Genomic DNA, 19,482 nt, shown 5'->3' on the forward strand with positions numbered 1-19,482 from the left:
ATGCGGCCCTCCATATAGTTTTGCAACTACGATGTGGCCCTTGGGCCAAAAAGTTTGCCCACCTCTGGTCTAATGTCTCTCTGGCTGCCCGGTCAGTAATTCAGGGAAGGGGGCCCAGCACCAAGTCACCAGCCAGCTCTGCACGGAGCTCGGTCTGAGAGGCAGAGCACCAGGAGAAAACTTTAGGTCCCTTTATGAGTAAAGAGCCGGAGCAGCCTGTCCCGGATCTGTTTGGTCCTCACCCCGTAGATGATGGGGTTGAGCATGGGGGGCACCAGGAGGTACACGTTGGCAATGAGAACATGGAAATGCAGGGGCACATTGTGGCCAAACCGGTGTGTGAGTGAGAAGAAGATAACTGGGATGTAAAAGACTAAGATGGCACAGAGGTGGGAGCTACAAGTCCCCAAAGCCTTGAGCCGGGCATCCTTTGTGGGGAGGCTGAAGATGGCCCTGAGGATCTGGATATAGGACACAGCAATAAAAATCATATCCAGACCCCTCACACAGAATACCATAAAGAGGCCGTAATAACTACTGATGCTGATGTCGCCACAGGCCAGCTTCACCATGGCTATGTACTCGCAGTACGAGCGGGGGATGATGTTGGTTCTGCAATATGGCGATTGCCTCGCCAGGAAAGGATAGGACAATATGACTATGATGCCACGCAGCACTACGGCCAGGCCAATCTTGGCCACCAGGGGGTTTGTGAGGATAGTGGAATATCTCAGCGGGTGGCAGATGGCCATGTAGCGATCAAAAGCCATGGCCATGAAGATCCCAGATTCCATCACGAAGAAGGAGTGAATGAAATACATCTGGGTGAGGCAAGCACTGAAATGATCTCCCTGGAATTGAACCAGAAGTTACTCAGAATTTTGGGCAGGGTGGACATGGACAGGACCAGGTCAGTGATGGCCAACATGGAGAGGAAATAGTACATGGGCTCATGGAGGCTTGGTTCCATTTTCACGAAGAACAGGATGATGAAGTTCCCCAAGATGGCTATGGCGTACATGGTGCAGAAGAGGATGGAGATCCAGACATGGGCCATCTCCAGGCCAGGAATGCCCAGCAGGATGAAGGTGGAGGGGTTGATGAAGTCGGTTTTGTTGGAATCTGACATGGCGTAGGGGAGAAGTTGTTCAACTCTGAGCTGTTCCCTGAGCCCCGAGTGATGGTTGCAGTAGAAAAGCCTGGATGGAGAGACAATGTTAATATGAGCCACTACATGCACTACTGGATACTTTTCTCATGGGTGAAGCAGATTGGTTGCTCTTCACCCACATTTTCATTTTTCAGATAAATGAATTATGAACAACTGACCCTACTAATGCCAATACCATATTTGTTGGTCTTCCCTGCATTGTTCATTAATGCAATGAAAGCCAGGCTAGAAAGTCCATGCTATTCCCCAGGCACCCGGTTGCTCAAAATCTGAAATAGTAAATAAATAAATAAATAAATAAAAAAGCTTTGCCAATCCATGTATCAAGGGGAAACATTCCAAGTAGAACCACCTGAGGGAAAAGACCTGGGAGTCATCGACAGCTGTTCCATGGACACACCTGCTCATTCACAGTAGTGGCCAAAACAAAGAAAACGTTCAGATGCTTAAGGAATGGGGTGGAGAACAACCTGCTCTTGAAACGCACTCACTTTTCATCACCCAGTCTCTATAAAGGATATAGTAGATGGAATGTAGATTTCTAAGACAGGCTGTGAGAATGGGGGAGGCTGCCATATGCCAACAGAGTGAAAAGTCTGGGACTGTTTAGTTTAGAGAAGCTGCAAAGAAGGGGGCATATGACAGAGGAGAACAAAATAACAGAATGGAACTGATTACATTCCAATGGACAAACAGAGAACAGTTCCCAGCCAGTAATATCGATGGACATTTAGTGCTTCAAAACGGCTAATTCCTCAAAGATGAAAAATGATCCAGAAAACTGATTGGAGGAAAATAATATTCAGAAAAATGGGAAGGAAAATTCGGAGTTCTTTAAGAAGAGTGTATAGATAGCTAACAAGCCACAATTGCACATTCAGAAATTGGAGAATTCATATCAGATGAGGTGGTGGAATACTTTCTAGTCCATTAGCAGTCAAGGAGGATGTAACAAAAATAATTCTCTTTTATCAATCACAGTTTTGTTTTTTAAGTTTTTTTTTTTAAATTGTTATTCAAAGAAAAAAAAATGTAAGGGAAAACCTCAACATTAAGGTAAAGATAATATTAACAAAATGTCAATTTCTTGTTTGGGCTTTTTATAAACTTGTTTGCACTTTTAAATATAGTTATAAGAATGTCATAACCAAGATGTTTTAAAATAACAATTTATGCATAAAGCTAACCAAACAATTTTAACTTGTTTTAACATTTTCAACAGGTTTCCACCTTTGGCTCCCAAACATGACAAAGCATCATAAAAGTATACCCTCAAATACCCTCAAAGTATTTGCATGTATCTGTATTTAAAATTTATTTTGGTTTAATTTTATAGTTGGTTTAATTTTATATGCTTTTCTTTTGTTATGTTATGTTAATGGGAAGCAATGGTTGTTAAGGTTTGTGCTTCTAAACAGTTAGCAAGAGTGAAGTTGGTATCACAAGCAAATTAACTCTAGAAAGTTTGTTGAAATTATGTTACTAACTCTTTTGCTGAAACAAAGTGTTCAGCAAAGGAAAGTAATACACCTTCTCATGGAAGATTGTGAGCATTTATTTTAGCTGTTAAGCGTTATATTTAATATGAAATATTAGTAATGCACCCCAAATAAAAATGAATGTCTATGCAACAATTGCAAAAGTATAGCTTGTGTTATAAAAGGCTCGGTCCCTATTACATTGTTCTAATTACATTGTAAAGAAATTAAGTTAAAACTGTGTATTAAGTTTGGGTTACTAAAAAACAAACAAACAAACAAAAACCTTTACTATGTTAACTAACAAAAGTTGTTTAAGTTGCATCCAACAGATCAAAGATGCCAAAACATATCACACCCTGAAGACACCAGTTCATATCTGTATACAGTGAAGAAACCCCCAAGCATCAAGAAAAGAAAAATGAAGTGTTTTATAAATAAGAAACTGGTCAATTACACCTCTATCTACAATATATGGACAATTAATTTAACAATCAGCTAAAAACCACTAGCTGGACCAGAAAAACTGTCATTTAATTTCAACTTGGTTATTGTGTAAAAACAACTGTATGATTGCTGTACTATTGTATTATCATTGTACTGCTGTATTATTGCTGTACTACTGTACTATTATTGTACTACTGTATTGTTACTGTATTGTATGATTGCTGTACAACATGTACAATGAGTATAACCCTGCTAAACTGTTTAACCAACACACAGGTACAATCAACAAACGAATAGCAGCAAACAACATGAAGACAAGGAAAAAACAAATTGGTAAAAAAACTAAGTTACATAGTAACTACAAATTGGGTAAACAAATTGCCTGTTAGTACCAGTCATAATTTGGGTCAGTAACACTGCATCCTAACTGAGGCACATGTTATTCAAAACAATCTTGTTCAGTGTCTGGGTACCAATATTAAATCCAGACATAGCAATATTTCATAAATTGGTTACTGTCCATTTAGTAGGTTATCTGAAAGACAGCATCCATAAGAAACAACTGGATCTACATCAACCAATGGAACAGAGAAGCTACCCACTTCTGTTTCCTGCCCAAAAGCTGACCAGAGGGTGACAACCAGCTGTAAGGCTAACCTATAATATGAATGGACAGTACTGTGTAGTAACTAATTACAATATATTTATATATAAAGGCCTCAGTGGTAGTGTCACTACTCCAAATTTCTGTTTTACTTCTCATATACACTGTGGGACACACTATCATAATCCCTATCCCAGTATTTTAAAACACTCAGCCTACCACTAATGATGAGAGAGATAGTCACTGGAATTGCCCTAATAGGGGTGTGTTTAAAGGTAATAACTGGAGATATGCTAATCTCCTAGAACTGGAAGGGACCTTGAAAAGTCATCAAGTCCAGCCCCCTGCCTTCACTAGCAGGACCAATTTTTGCTCCAAATCCCTAAGTGGCCCCCTCAAGGATTGAACTCGCAACTCTGGGTTTGGCAGGCCACTGCTCAAACCACTGAGCTATCCCTCCCCTATCTATGTCACCCAAGTAAAAGGGCCAGAGTACACTAGCAAATTGGAAAAACATGGTTATGCTTGGATATAAGGTGGTGTCATATGTACACATACATACTATACATATATGCCCATACATGCTACAAATATATATGCTATAACCATATAATTTATATATATTAATTATTTGGGAGTGCCTCTAAGGCTCAATCATAATACTACCTTTATATTTTACATTTACATTTACATTTGTATGGTCTCACGAGGCCCTCAATAAAACACCAGAGAGGCTACTGACCCCCGTGTATCCAAGGTCCCGGGCCTAACATTCCCAGGCCCAACATAAGGGACTAAAATAATTGAATAATAAAATCTGTCTAATAGTCGTATGAGGGAATGTGCAGACTAAAAAGACAGATGGGGCATGAGTGTGTGGATGGTAAAATAAGGTAACCACATAACAGTGTTTAGCCAACTGGGTTATCTTTAGTCCATGCATTATGCTTTTCCGGGATGATGGGTAAACATCCTCCCCATAAAAAGACAAAAAGTGGGGGAATGTAGTAAGTGCAGGCCCTGATAAAGGCCCAGTATAGAGTTGTTTTGATCGAACCAACATGTACAAGGTGAGAGGCGGCACCTTAATACGTAGAGGGGTTGTACCTTGCTACGTAGAAAGGTGGCACCTCAATACGTCAGGTGTGATGTGTAACTTGTTTGTATCTGTGTATAAAAATGCATCCTTGGGGCAGGTGTCTTTGTCCAGCCGTAGGGGGAGTGGAAAGTCCCGCCACTAAGCCGGGTCCTTGCCAAGAGGAACTCTCTCGCAGTACGCCCGGTAGACTAAGTAATCTATGGGGATCCTGCACGGGTGTCCGAGGTCGTAATAAACCTAGCCGACGTGGCTTTGCATCTTACTGGACTCTGTGGTCATTGGGGATTCTCGTCGGGTCTGCTGTGTCAGCTACCTGCAGAGCTGGGGCAGCACACAGAGGGAACTCACACACGCAGCCGAGTGATATCAACAAGGAGAAAGCAGAGCACCACACCGGTACCGCTCTGACAACAACAGGTTAGAAGCACTCTTCTTCCCTTGGCCATGAACAAGTTCAGGAATCTTTTCCTTCTTGCTACAAGTTGTCAAACTGTCAGTAGGTAACACAATTAAATCACCTTCATGCTCTCCTTGTGCCCTGGCTAGGGTATCACCCTGATCAGACAGAGTTGCTACCCCCTTTTCCAACCACACGTTAGCAACTGGCAAACTACAAGCACCAGAATTGTCTGGTCTTTGGGATCTTGCTAAGACACTAACTGGATGCAACCTAGTCACAGTGCCATTTTCCCCAGCAGACACAAACTTAGGACCATTCCCTTCCTGGGCTTTAGCTGTATTTACAACCAACTCCGAGACAACTGAATCACCCTCAACCATCACAGGCTGAAAGGCACCTTCTGTCTGCTCCACAGACACAGAAGAGCCGGAGACACATTCTCCTTCACCAGACACACAGCTTGGGATCTCATTTCCCTTGTCCCAGCACACATGGCTGTTCACAGACAACTGCTTGGAGACCGAGATAGCTTCCTTCATAGGCAAGTCAATACCCCTGACAGAGACAGGCACATTCCCTTCACTGTCACATTTCTCCACACAGGAAACAGGTAAGGGACAGGGACACTCATTTTCCACTATCCCTCCCTTCCCAAACTGCTGATTAGACAAAGCCATCAGCTCACAAGGCTGCCTAGGCTCCTCCAAACTTTCCCTACCAGGCACATTGCCTCTCCCAACAGATAAGCTGCTGCTTTTTTCACTACACTGAGCTACTTCCAGCAAATCACAGTCACCCACTACAAATTTACCCTCTCCTTCCTCAGTTAGGGCTTTAACCTGACCATCTACTTTAATCTGCTCCTGAGAAACATTTTCCTCACCAATGAGATCTTTCTGCTCTTTATCTAACTCCAGACTTCCTTCTGAGACATCAGACAGACATTCAGAAACTTCATTCACAGACACACTGCTTTTTGGCACGGACAAACCTTTGGAGCAACCCATCTCAGGCAAATCATTGCTCACAATAGACACAGGTTTAAGATCATTCCTCTCCTGTGACCGGCTACCTGGACTGAACAAAGCTTTAACAGTTTCCCCAATTAAAAGATCTTTAGGCAATAACTTCCTGATGCCAGCTATCACTTCATGCTGAGCCCCATTCCACTCAAGGTGGATTCTGGCTAAAGGCACACGGACAGTAAACTCACAGAGGATCACAACATTCACAGTCTGATTTGGTAAATAATCTTCCTCTTTGACCAGATCTGCTTTAACAAGAGTGATGTTAGAAGCCATAATTTGCCCTAAACAGCTTTTACCATTGACTTTTACACTCTCTATGAATTTTTCATTACCACTCCCATACATAGCACTGGCACAATTTATGGGGCCACCCTTTACTGAACACACAGTAACAGCATTGACATAAAAGGTGGCATTGTTGGGGTACATTTGGTTACCCCCAGACAACTGCTCAGAGTTATACAACATACCAACATTGTTACAAACTGGACTTTCAAGAGGATACAGTCTCTGCTGTTCTTCCATTGCTTTTTTTGACTTGGAGTTGGAGTCTAGCCGTCTCCTGTTGCATCTCTCGAGTTTTCTCCTCAGAAGCCAGCAACTCCAGACACCTCTTACGAGCTTTTTCTCCTCTCTTAGCAACTTCTTTCTTTCTCTCATCAGCTTCTTTCTCCATTCGAATTTCTGCCAGTTCTTGCTCATAATCAAACTGCAGGCTGTCTCTCAAGGCTTGCAGTTTCCTTGCTTTTCCTGATGCTTTCTGTCTCATGGTCACTGACCTTTAACCAACCAAACTCTCAATCCCAAAGTTAAAATTTGGATAGCGTGGGGTTCTGACCCAAAGCTTAATTGACCTGGTTCTGTGGATCCTGCCAACTACGCCACTGTGACGATGCGGTTCTGGCGGGACCCAACTGAGAGTGCCAAATCAGGACCAATTGCTTAAACAGGGCAGTCACAGCCCTAGGCTGGGGTTTTTCCACCTCTAGGGCAAACCAAACCAGCCTGACAAAAAGGACTTTGGTCTCACCCCACTGGCTAACCACAAGTCACACAAGCAATTTCCTTAGACACTCCAGTCTCCCAGTATCACCACCAGTGCACTCGTCCTGGGGATAAATGGTTATGAAAACCAACACCCCAATAAAAGGAAAAGGTTCTCTCGATCCCAAAGGACCAAGCCCCAGACCCAGGTCAATCTACACATCAGATCTTACCCACAAATCACGCTGTTGCCAATCCTTTAGAATCTAAAATCTAAAGGTTTATTTACAAAGGGAAAAAGGTAGAGATGAGAGGTAGAATTGGTTAAATGGAATCAATTACATACAGTAATGGCAAAGTTTTTAGTTCAGGCTTGCAGCAGTGATGGTATAAACTGCAGGTTCAGATCAAGTCTCTGGAAAACATCCCCCGCCGGGATGGGTCCTCAGTCCCTTGTGTAGAGCTTCAGATTGTAGCAAACATTGAATTGTTTGCACCTTCGGACTTCGGGTATTGTTGCTCTCTGTTCATGCAAGAAGGACCAGGGAAGTAGGAGGGTGAAGGAATAAGCCCCCTAACACTCACCACGCACGAACAAGGGGACATTCAGTTGCAATGAAAGTCTGAACAGATAACACTGATAAAAGAAAATGCAATGGGTGTGCAGAACGGAAAGGAGCATAGTCTCACTCTCTATCCCATCACACCCCTGTTGCACTGGGTTTGTCGAGCAGGTGAGCTCTGCAGCAAGAGACGGTACCTGTGAATCCTGAGATGGAAGCGTCTTCCCTGGGAATCCCCCTCAGGTAGCCGTGTCCCACACCTCTCTCACCCCAGCATCTGCAGCAGCATCCCACACTGAGAGCCAACACAGAGGTGTGCACCATTTATAATACAGCTCTGTGCAATCCCAGTGGGGTTTCCTCAGCCTCAATGGGAGAAACAGCATCTGGATGTTAACAGGCTGGAGACCGGAAACACTCTAGCTAATGTCTCTTGTTCCATGTCTGCACTTCTGTGCTATTTATCCAGCTTTAGGAGTAAACAGCAATTATGGGACCATCCCAAAGGGGATGAGAACTTTTGGGCTCTGTGCTGAGTCCGAGAGAAATGGGCTGCTCTCATTATCTGTCTATATTTAAAAATTATAGTTCTTTACTATGACGTTGCAATTCATATGCTCTATGAAAATAGGCTGATGAATCTGAAAATGACATGGCTGGAATGTGCTTTATGCGAAAGGTCTCTTGTACCATATCATTGGAAAAGTGATAATGTGCTGAATTTGATTTTCCTATTCATATGCAGGTATCATTCTTATATCTGAAGTTAGAAATATAAGGTATAAACTTGTACAACTAATGTAGTCAGATCAAGTGGAGACCATTGAGGCTGCTTCAGAAACAACGAGTTGTAAATGGCTCGTTTACCTGTAAGCCTTCCTGTGTACCTGTTGGCCAGTCTGTGGGTGTCACGGAGTGTGGGGGAGTCCGGCTCTGCACCCCTCTTCCTGAACTCACAGTGACTCTCAGCCAGCCAGTAAAACAGAAGGTTTATTGAACAACAGGAACACAGGATACAGCCCAGCTTGTGTTCAGAGCCAGGACCCCTCAACCTGGCCTTTCTGGGGGGTTCAGGGTGCTTGGATCCCAGCCTAGGATCCCCTGGAAACCCCCCTCCCAGCTCCCAACCGAAGACTGACTTCACTCCACCCTTCCCTTTTGTCTAGCCCCAGCCAGAGGTGTCACCTCCCCTCCCCCAGGCCTAGCTCATGTTACAGTCTGAATACCTGCATCTCACCTAAAATCGTCCCTGCTCTCCCATCCCCCACACAGACAGCCCCTGCTCCATCACACCTCTCCCCCCTCCGAGACTGAACTGAGCGGGGTCACTTTGCCCAGTGACCTGGGGAAGTTCGGGGCCCCCTCTCCGGGACAGCGCGTCCGCTATCAGGTTGGCACTTCCCTTCATGTGGACCACGTCCATGTCATAGTCCTGCAGAAGCAGGCTCCACCTCAGGAGCTTGGCGTTGGCTCCTTTCATCTGGTGCAGCCAGGTCAGGGGAGAGTGGTCGGTGTACACGGTGAAGTGGCGCCCAAAGAGATATGGCTCCAGTTTCTTCAGGGCCCACACCATGGCCAGGCATTCCTTCTCGATGGCCGCGTAGTTCTGCTCCCGGGGTAGCAACTTCTTGCTCAGGTACACGATGGGGTGTCTCTCCCCCTTTTCATCCTCCTTCATCAACACCGCCCCCAGGCCCGTGTCTGAGGCGTCGGTAAACACCATAAAGGGCTTGTCAAAGTTTGGGTTTGCCAGAACTGGGCCTTTGAGCAGAGCCTCCTTTAGCGCCTGGAGAGACTGCTGGCACTGCTCGGTCCAGACCACCTTGTCTGGCTTCCCCTTCTTGCACAGCTCAGTGATGGGGGCGGCTATGGCACTAAAGTGGGGCACGAACCTCCGATAGTACCCCGCCATCCCGATAAAGGCCTGGACCTGCTTTTTAGTCTGGGGAGCGGGCCAGTCTCTGATCACCTCCACCTTGGCTGGTTCCGGCTTTAGGCAGCCGCTCCCCACCCGATGGCCCAGGTAAGATACTTCAGCCATCCCCACCTTGCACTTCTCAGCCTTTACGGTTAACCCCTCCTCCCGGAGTCGGTCCAGCACTTGTCTAACCTGGAACACGTAGTCCTCCCAGGTCTGGCTGAAGACGCAGATGTCATCAATATACGCCACAGCAAAACTCTCCATCCCCCTCAGTAGCTGATCCACCAGGCACTGGAAGGTGGCCGGCGCTCCCTTGAGGCCGAAGGGCAGGGTCAGAAACTCGTAGAGCCCCAGGGGGGTGATGAAGGCCGATTTCAGCCTGGCATCTGCGTCCAGCGGCACTTGCCAGTAGCCCTTTGTAAGATCCATGGTGGTGAGGTACTGAGTGCCTCCCAGCTTGTCTAGGAGCTCATCAGGCCTTGGCATGGGGTAGGCATCAGATACAGTGATGGCATTGAGCTTTCGATAGTCCACACAGAACCGGATCGAACCGTCCTTCTTGGGGACCAGCACCACTGGGGAGGCCCAGGGGCTGGCGGACGGCTGGATCACCCCTAAAGCCAGCATGTCCCTGACCTCCCTTTCCAGGTCCTGGGCAGTCTTCCCGGTAACCCGAAAAGGTTCGGGGTGGACAGTCAAATTAGTGCGCCCAGGCTGGTTGGAAAACTGCTGTCAGTATAGGAGCAGTACCCCTCTGATCTCAGCCTGCTGGGCCGGGGTCAGCTGATCAGAGAGGGGAATCGCCTCCAGGGGGGAACCAGCCTTTGTCCCTGGGAATAGATCCACTAGAGGGTCATCCCCTGGCTCCTCCCAGTGCCCACACATGGCCAACACCATATTCCCCCTGTCATAGTATGGCTTCATCATATTCACATGGTACACCCGGCGGTGGTGCACCCGGTTCGACAGCTCCACCACATAGTTTACCTCATTTAGTTGCTTGACAACCTTGAAGGGCCCATCCCAGGCAGCCTGGAGTTTGTTTTTCCTCACGGGGATGAGAACCATCACTTGGTCCCCGGTGGTGAAGGCGCGGGCCTGCGCCGTGCGGTCGTACCAGACCTTCTGCTTCCTCTGGGCTTGGGCCAGATTCTCCCTGGCCAGGCCCATGAGCTCGGTAAGTCTTTCCCGGAAGGTCAGGACATACTCCACCACCGGCTCTCCATCGGGAGCGGCCTTCCCCTCCCATTCGTCTCTCAGCAGGTCTAGGGGCCCCCTTACCCGCCTTCCATACAACAGTTCGAAAGGCGAGAACCCAGTAGATTCCTGGGGTACCTCCCTGTATGCAAACAGCAGGTGAGGTAAGTACTTGTCCCAGTCCTGTGGGTGCTGGTGCATGAATGTTTTTAGCATCATCTTTAGCGTCCCGTTGAACCTCTCCACCAGCCCTTTGGTCTGGGGGTGGTATGCTGAGGCCCAGCTGGGTCGGACCCCACATTTCTCCCACAGGGACTGCAGCAGCTTCGACATGAAGTTGGACCCCTGGTCCGTTAAGACTTCCTGGGGGAACCCCACCCGGCTGAAAATGGTCAGCAGCGCATCCGCCATGGTGTCTGCTTCGGTAGAGGACAAGGCCACCGCCTCGGGGTATAGAGTGGCGAAATCTACCACCACCAGGATGTATTTTTTCCCTGACCGGGTCGCCTTGCTGAGAGGCCCCACCATGTCCATGGCCACCTTCTGGAAAGGCTCTTCTATGATGGGTAAAGGCCTCAGAGCTGCTTTCCCCTTGTCCCGGGCCTTCCCCACCCGCTGGCAGAGGTCACAGGATTGGTAGTACTGTCGGACATGGGTAAAGACCCCAGGCCAGTATAAGTTCTGAAGCAGCCTCTGCCTGGTGCGCCGGATTCCCTGGTGCCCTGCGAGGGGGATGTCATGGGCCAGGTACAGCAGCTTGTGGCGAAACGTCTGGGGAGCCACCAGCTGCCTCCTAATCCCCCATGACTCCACTTCCCCGGGGGGAGCCCATTCTCGGTACAGGAACCCCTTTTCCCACAGGAACCTCTCCTTGCAACCTCTCCTCATGGTCTGTGCTGCATTGAGGTCAGCCCGGTCCCTGGGCTTCTGCAAGGAGGGATCTTTCTGCACCTCGGCCTGGAACTCAGCAGCTGGGACAGGGATGGGGATCTGCTCTCTCTCACCGGCTGGGTCTGAGGCCGCAGCCTCTCCGGGCCGTGTCTCTGGGCGTTCCCTCCCCACCAGGCACTCGGGCAGAGTACTTTCCCCGTTGTCAGGGTGCAGTGCCCTGCGCCGACTCTGACTACGGGTCACGACCAGGGCACCCCGGGCATTGCCTGGCCAGGCCTCGATATCCCCGCCCATTAGCACCTCTGTGGGCAAATGGGGGTGTACCCCTACATCCTTGGGGCCCTCCTTGACCCCCCACTTCAGGAGCACCCTCGCCACGGGCACCTTGAAGGGGGTCCCGCTCACGCCCATCAGGGTCAGGTAGGTATCAGGCACCATCCGATTTGGGGCCACCACCTCGGGCCAGGCCAGCGTCACCTCTGCGCCTGTGTCCCAGTACCCAGTGACCTTCCTCCCATCCACCTCCAGGGAAACCAGGCACTGTTTCCGGAGGGGCAGCCCCGTGGCCACCCTGTAGCAGAACCTTGTGTCCGGAGCATCCAGCCCCCCAGAGGCGCTGGCCTGGGGCCCTCTTCCCTCCTTCCCAGGTGGGACGCTGCCAGCCCCCCTCTCTTGGGCATGTTGCCCCTCCTCCGATTGGGTCCTTACCCAGTCAACCCTCTGCGGGTTGGGTCTGCTCGGTCTGTCTCTGAACTTGGGGCATTGGGCCCGTATGTGGCCTTGCTGGCCACAGTGGAAGCAGCCCATGTCTCGTGGGTCCCCTCGAGTGGGTCGGGTGGACCTGACGCTGGACCTTCCCCTTTTGTGGGGGTTCTCCATAGGGCCCCGCTGGGAGGTCCCATGGTGACTCTCTCTCTGAGTTGAGGCAGGCCTGTTCCCTCGAGACTCCTCCCTGCCATCCCCTGCCCGACTGTCCATGTATTGGTCGGCCAGCTGGCCTGCTTGCTGTGGGTTCTCCGGCTTCTGGTCCATCAACCACCGCTTCAGGTCGGCTGGGCACTGCTCATACAGGTGCTCCAGTACGAATAGGTCAAGCAGGTCCTCTCTAGTTTGGGCCCCAGCCGTCCACTTGCGGGCGTACCCCTGCGCCCGGTTGACCAGTTGCAGGTATGTGCTCTCCCGGATCTTATCTTGACTCCGGAACCTCTTCCGGTACATCTCCGGGGTCAGCCCAAACTCGCGGAGCAGGGCCTCTTTGAACAGGTTGTAGTCCTCCGCCTCCGCCCCCTTCATTCGGCTGTACACCTCCACGGCGGTGGAGTCCAGTAAGGGGGTGAGGCACTGGATCCTGTCTGCAGGGGCAACCTTGTGCAGCTCACAGGCATTCTCAAAGGCCATCAGGAAGGTGTCTATGTCCTCCCCCTCCTTAGGCCGGGCCAGGAAGTTCTTATCGAAGCTCTTTGTAGGCTTGGGCCCCACCTCACTCACCGCAGCCGGGGCCTCCCTGCTTTTCAGCTGGGCCAGGTCCAGCTCATGTTTGCGTTGTTTCTCCTTCTCCCTCTCCTCGTATTCGCGGTGCTTCTCCTTCTCCCTTTCCTCGTATTCGTGTTGCTTCTCCCTTTCCTCGAATTCACGCTGCTTCTGCCGGTCCTCCATCTCCATCAGTTTGATCTCTCTCTCCAAGTCCAGCCGCCTGAGTTCCACGGAGGCCGAGCATTGCCGGGACGATTCCCGGCTGGCCGGGGGGGTCACGGTGCCCTCCGTAGCTGGGCTCCTCCTCCCCCTCCCCCTACGCCTAGGGGTGGGAGGTCTCGGGGAGCCCTCATCGGCCGGCTGACCACTCCCAGCGGGGGCAGACTCTGATGCCTGCGCTGCATCTGCCCGGCTGCTTCCCTCAGAGACAGGGACCGGTTCATTCCTGCGATCTCTCTCCTCCAGCCGGGCAATCAGCTGGGCCTTGGTGAGCTTCCCACAGTGCAGCCCCCTCTGCTTGCACAGCTCCACCAGCTCACACTTGCGCTTCTGGGAATACATCTTCCTGCTGGCCGCTCGCAGGCCGGGGTGCTCGCCGCTCCCCACGGGTTCCAGGGGGACCCCTAGTGTGTCAGTCCTTGAGGTCACCACCTCTTTGCCAGGGTCGAGCTGCAGACTCCTCTGCCCCTGGGATCGTTCGCTGTAATCCCCCGGGGGACCCTGTTACTGCAAAGTCCTGCTCTCTGGCCACACTTGCCCAGGGGTGAATCGCCCCTTCGTTTTACTGCTCCCCAGTCACTTACTGCAGGAAGCGCCGTCCACGGGGTGCAGTAATCCCACCGCTGCCACCAGTTGTCACGGAGTGTGGGGGAGTCCGGCCCTGCACCCCTCTTACTGAACTCACAGTGACTCTCAGCCAGCCAGTAAAACAGAAGGTTTATTGAACAACAGGAGCACAGGATACAGCCCAGCTTGTGTTCAGAGCCAGGACCCCTCAACCTGGCCTTTCTGGGGGGTTCAGGGTGCTAGGATCCCAGCCTAGGATCCCCTGGAAACCCCCCTCCCAGCTCCCAACTGAAGACTGACTTCACTCCACCCTTCCCTTTTGTCTAGCCCCAGCCAGAGGTGTCACCTCCCCTCCCCCAGGCCTAGCTCATGTTACAGTCTGAATACCTGCATCTCACCTAAAATCGTCCCTGCTCTCCCATCCCCCACACAGACAGCCCCTGCTCCATCACACCGGGTAATGGAGAATGGGGTCTCACAGGGACATGTGACCATGTCACCCAACTCTGAAATCCATCTAAAACCTTTTACTTTTCAATGCAGGAGGGGTGTGGGTAAAGCACAGACAAAGGATCCCTGCCTTGTGCCACAGCTATAAAAGGGGGTGGAGCAGGAGAAAGGGGTGGCAGTGATGAGGGAACCCCTGCTTACTGCCTGAGATGTCTGCCGGAACTAACAGGGACTGTACCAGGGGACAGGATCGGGCCCACTCTAGGAAGGAGACTAGTCTGAGAAAGAAGCTTATTGGAACATCTCTGAGGGTGAGATGTAACCTGTAATCAGTTTCTTAATGTATTAGGCTTAGACTTGCCTGTTTTGTTTTATTTTGCTTCGTGACTTACTTTGTTCTGTCTTTTGTTACTTGAAACCACTTAAATCCTACTTTTTATACTTAATAAAATCACTTTTGTTTATTAAGAAGCCCAGAGTAAGTAATTGGTACCTGGGGGAGACAAACAGCTGTGCATATCTCTCCACCAGTGATACAGAGGGAGGACATTTTATGAATTTACCCTGTATAAACTTTATACAGAGTAAAACAGATTTATTTGGGGTTCAGGCTCTCAGAAAGCTGAACACTGGGAAAGTCCCTGTTAATTGAGAAGCCCCTGGGCTGAGTGAATCTCAGTTTCTGAGAACTGCAGAGGGGCGTGGTCCAACATCTGGGTCTGTGCTGAAGCTGACTGGAGTGTCTGGCTCAGCAAGACAAGAGTGGAGGGCGCCCGGTCTGGCAGGAGGGTTCTCACCAGTGGTACCCCAGCGCATCGAGTGACAGTCTCGAGGGGGTCTCTACTTAATTAGGCATGTGAAAACTCTAGGTTTTGGGCAGATAACTTAGCAATTAGCTGAAAAGGGCACTATATCTAATTTCTGTCTAAAAGAAAGAAAAATAAATAAATATTAGACCAACTCAGCTCTTACATCTTACATCAAGTCACTTAAGGGACACTGGTGAGTTTTAAAATTTGAATGTATATTCTTACTTTGTTATTAACTCAGGGTATGTCTACACTATGGGATTATACCGATTTTACAGAAACTGGTTTTTTAAAGTTGAGTGCACGCGGCCACACTAAGCACATTAATTCAGCGGTGTGCGTCCATGTACCAAGGCTGGTGTCAATTTCCGGAGCGTTGCATTGTGGGTAGCTATCCCATAGCTATCCCATAGTTCCCGCAGTCTCCCCCACCCTTGGAATTCTGGGTTGAGATTCCAGTGCCCGATGGGGCAAAAAGCATTGTCGTGGGTGGTTCTGGGTACAGCATCACCCTTCCCTCTGTGAAAGCAGCAGACAACCATTTCATGCCTTTTTTCCTGGGTGAACTATGCAAACTCCATAGCACTGTGAGCATGGACCCTGCTGAGCTCAAGACAGCAATCATGGACGTTGTAAACACCTTGCACATTCTCGTGCACTCAATGCTGAACCGGGACCTGCAAAGCCAGGCGAGGAAGCGGCGGCTACGGCAGCGCGGCGATGAGAGTGATGAGGACATGGACACAGAATTCTGTCAAACTGCGGGCCCCTGCGCTTTGGAGATCCTGCTGGTAATGGGGCAGGTTCTAGCCATTGAACACCGATTTTGGGCCCGGGAAACAAGCACAGACTGGTGGGACCGCATAGTTTTGCAGGTTTGGGATGATTCCCAGCGGCTGCGAAACTTTCGCATGCGGAAGAGGACTTTCATGGAACTTTGTGACTTGCTTTCCCCTGCCCTGAAGCACCAGAATACCAAGATGAGAACAGCCCTCACAGTTGAGAAGTGAGTGGCAATAGCCCTCTGGAAGCTTGCAACGCCAGACAGCTACAGGTCAGTCAGGAATCAATTTGGAGTGGGAAAATCTACTGTGGGGGCTGCTGTGATGCAAGTAGCCAAAGCAATCATTAAGCTGCTGCTAGGAAAGGTAGTGACTCTGGGAAATGTGCAGGTCATAGTGGATGGCTTTGCTGCAATGGGATTCCCTAACTGTGGTGGGGCATTAGATGGAACCCATATCCCTATCTTGGCACCGGAGCACCAGGGCACCAAGTACATAAACCGCAAGGGGTACTTTTCAATGGTGCTGCAAGCACTGGTGGCTCACAATGGACGTTTCACCAACATCCATGTGGGATGGCCAGGAAGGGTTCATGACGCTCATGTCTTCAGGAACACTAATCTGTTTAAATGGCTGCAGCAAGGGATTTACTTCCCAGACCAGAAAATAACAGTTGGGGATGTTGAAATGCCTGTAGTTATCTACCCCTTGATGCCCTGGCTCATGAAGCCATACACAGGCAGCCTGGACAGTAGTCAGGAGCTGTTCAACTACAGGCTGAGCAAGTGCAGAATGGTGGTAGAATGTGCATTTGGCCGTTTAAAGGCGCGCTGGTGCACATTACTGACTCGCTTAGACCTCAGTCAAACCAATGCCCCCTTTGTTATTGCTGCTTGCTGTGTGCGCCACAATCCCTGTGAGAGTAAGGGGGAGACCTTTATGACGGGGTGGGAGGCTGAGGCAAATCACCTGGCCGCTGATTACGTGCAGCCAGACACCAGGGCGATTAGAAGAGTACACCAGGAAGCGGTGCGCATCAGAGAAGCTTTGAAAACCAGTTTCATCACGGGCCAGGGTACGGTGTGACTTCTGTGTTTGTTTCCCCTTGATGAACCCCCACTTGATTGACTCATTCCCTGTAAACAACCCACCCTTCCCCTTCGAATACAGCTTGCTTAAGGAAATAAAGTCACTATCGTTTAAAAATCATGTATTCTTTATTAATTCATTATAAAAACCGGGAGAGAACTGACAAGGTAGCCCGGGTGTGGTTTGGGAGGAGGATAGGAGGGAAGGAAAAGGCCACTAAAAAAATTTCAAAGTAATGACAGCCTTTTGGTTGGGCTGTCCACTGGGGTGGAGTGGGCAGGTGCACGGAGCCTCCCCCCACGCGTTCTTACACATCTGGGTGAGGAGGATGTGGAACATGGTGAGGGTTGAGGGTGGTTACACAGGGGCTGCAGCGGCACTCTGTGATCCTGCTGCCGTTCCTGAAGCTCCACCAGATGCCGGAGCATGTCAGTTTGATCACGCAGGAGCCCTAGCATTGCATCCCACCACCGCTGATCTTTCTGCCTACACCTCTGATCTTCCTGCCACCACCTCTCATCTCGAGCGTCCCTCCTGTCCTCACGTTCACTGGCATCTTTCCTGCAATTTGATACCACGTCCTTCCACTCATTCAGATGAGCTCTTTCATTGCGGGTCACTTCCGTGATTTCCGAGAACATTTCGTCTCGCGTCTTTTTTTTCCGCCATCTTATCTGAGATAGCCTTTGGGATGGAGTAGGGAGGCTTGAAAAATTTGCAGCTGCATGAGGGAGGGAAAAAAGGGAGAGAAGTATTTTAAAAGATACATTTTACAGAACAATGCTTATACTCTTTCATGGTGAACAACACTATTCACCTTGAATAGCACATGTGATTTCACTACAAGGTTGCATTTTGCATCTTAATAATGAGTGCCTGTGGCTCTGGTGTTACAGATCTCACAAACGCAGGTCCAGGCAGCAGAATTCAGCTTGCATGCGGCCATGCTAAGCCATTGTCTTTCGGCTTCTGCAGCCTTCATATACACAGTGCCCTCCTTTCCCAAATACCAAGCAAAGCCCATTCAGTGATGCTTCTTTCCTGTTAACATGCAGCAGCAGAAACCACCCCCCATCCAATTCTCTGGGATGATCGCTTTACCCCTCCCTCCACAGCGTGGCTGGTATCATGGAAGATCACTGCTAAACACCCCCCTTCCCTCCCCCCACCGCGTGGCTGGTAGCAGGGAAGATCCCTGCTAGCCAAACGCGAAAAAGCTCAGCGCCAATCACACCCACCCCTTCCCCCTGCTTGGCTACCTGCAAGGAAGGATTTCTTTTAAGCAACAGGCAAACAGCCCAGTAGGAATGGCCATCTCTGTCCCCTTAATTAAATTCTGGAATTTCAACCCAGGTTACCATGAACGATATCACTCTCCTGAGGATAACACAGCGAGATAAAGAACGGATGTTGCTTCAATGCCAGCAAACACTGGGACCATATGTAGCTAGGCTTTGTCATGCAATGATACCAGATTACTTGCTACATGCATGGCGTGGTCAAGTGACCTACCATGGAGGATGGAATAAGGCTGCCCTGCCCAGAAACCTTCTGCAAAGGCTTTTGGAGTACCTCCAGGAGAGCTTCATGGAGATGTCCCTGGAGGATTTCCACTCCATCCCCAGACATGTTAACAGACTTTTCCAGTAACTGTACTGGCCGCAAATGCATCCCAAGTCCTCAGGGCAAATTAATCATTTAAAAACGCTTGCTTTTAAACCATGTTTTATATTTACAAAGGTACACTCACCAGAGGTCCCTTCCATGGCTTCATTGTGTGGGATAGTTGCTTGGGAGGGCTGGGAGGGTAATTCCGTCAGGGTGAGAAAAAGCTCCTGGCTGTTGGGGAGAACGGAGTGCTGTGTGCTCTCTGCTTGTCCTCCTCTTCCTCCTCCTCATCTTCCCTGTCCTCAGAATCCTCAGCCATGGCTGCGATTACCACCCCCACCTCGGAATCCACGGACAGGGGTGGAGTAGTGGTGGCGGACCCCCCTAGAATTGCATGAAGCTCAGTATAGAAGCAGCATGTTTTTGGCCCTGCCCTGGACTTTCTGTTTGCTTCTTTGGTTTTCTGGTAGACTTGTCTGAGCTCCTTAACTTTCACACGGCACTGTACTGAATCCCTGGCCTCTCTGCATCACGGCCTTGGAAATTTTTTCAAATATTTTTTCATTTCGTCTTTTGGAATGGAGTTCTGCTAGCACGGAATCCTCTCCCCATACAGCGATCAGATCCAGTACCTCCCGTGCGGTCCATGCTGGAGCTCTTTTTTGAGTCTCAGGAGACTGCATTGTTACCTGTGCTGATGAG

General features: G+C 49.6%; 1 pseudogene; it reads right to left on the bottom strand.

Moving 5' to 3' along the window:
• Window positions 1-206: 206 nt before the first annotated feature.
• Window positions 207-1,129, bottom strand: LOC120397427 (annotated as a pseudogene).
• Between the last annotated feature and the right edge of the window lie 18,353 nt (window positions 1,130-19,482).

Source organism: Mauremys reevesii, linkage group 1, assembly GCF_016161935.1.
Source record: "Mauremys reevesii isolate NIE-2019 linkage group 1, ASM1616193v1, whole genome shotgun sequence".
NCBI classification, from domain to species: domain Eukaryota; kingdom Metazoa; phylum Chordata; order Testudines; family Geoemydidae; genus Mauremys; species Mauremys reevesii.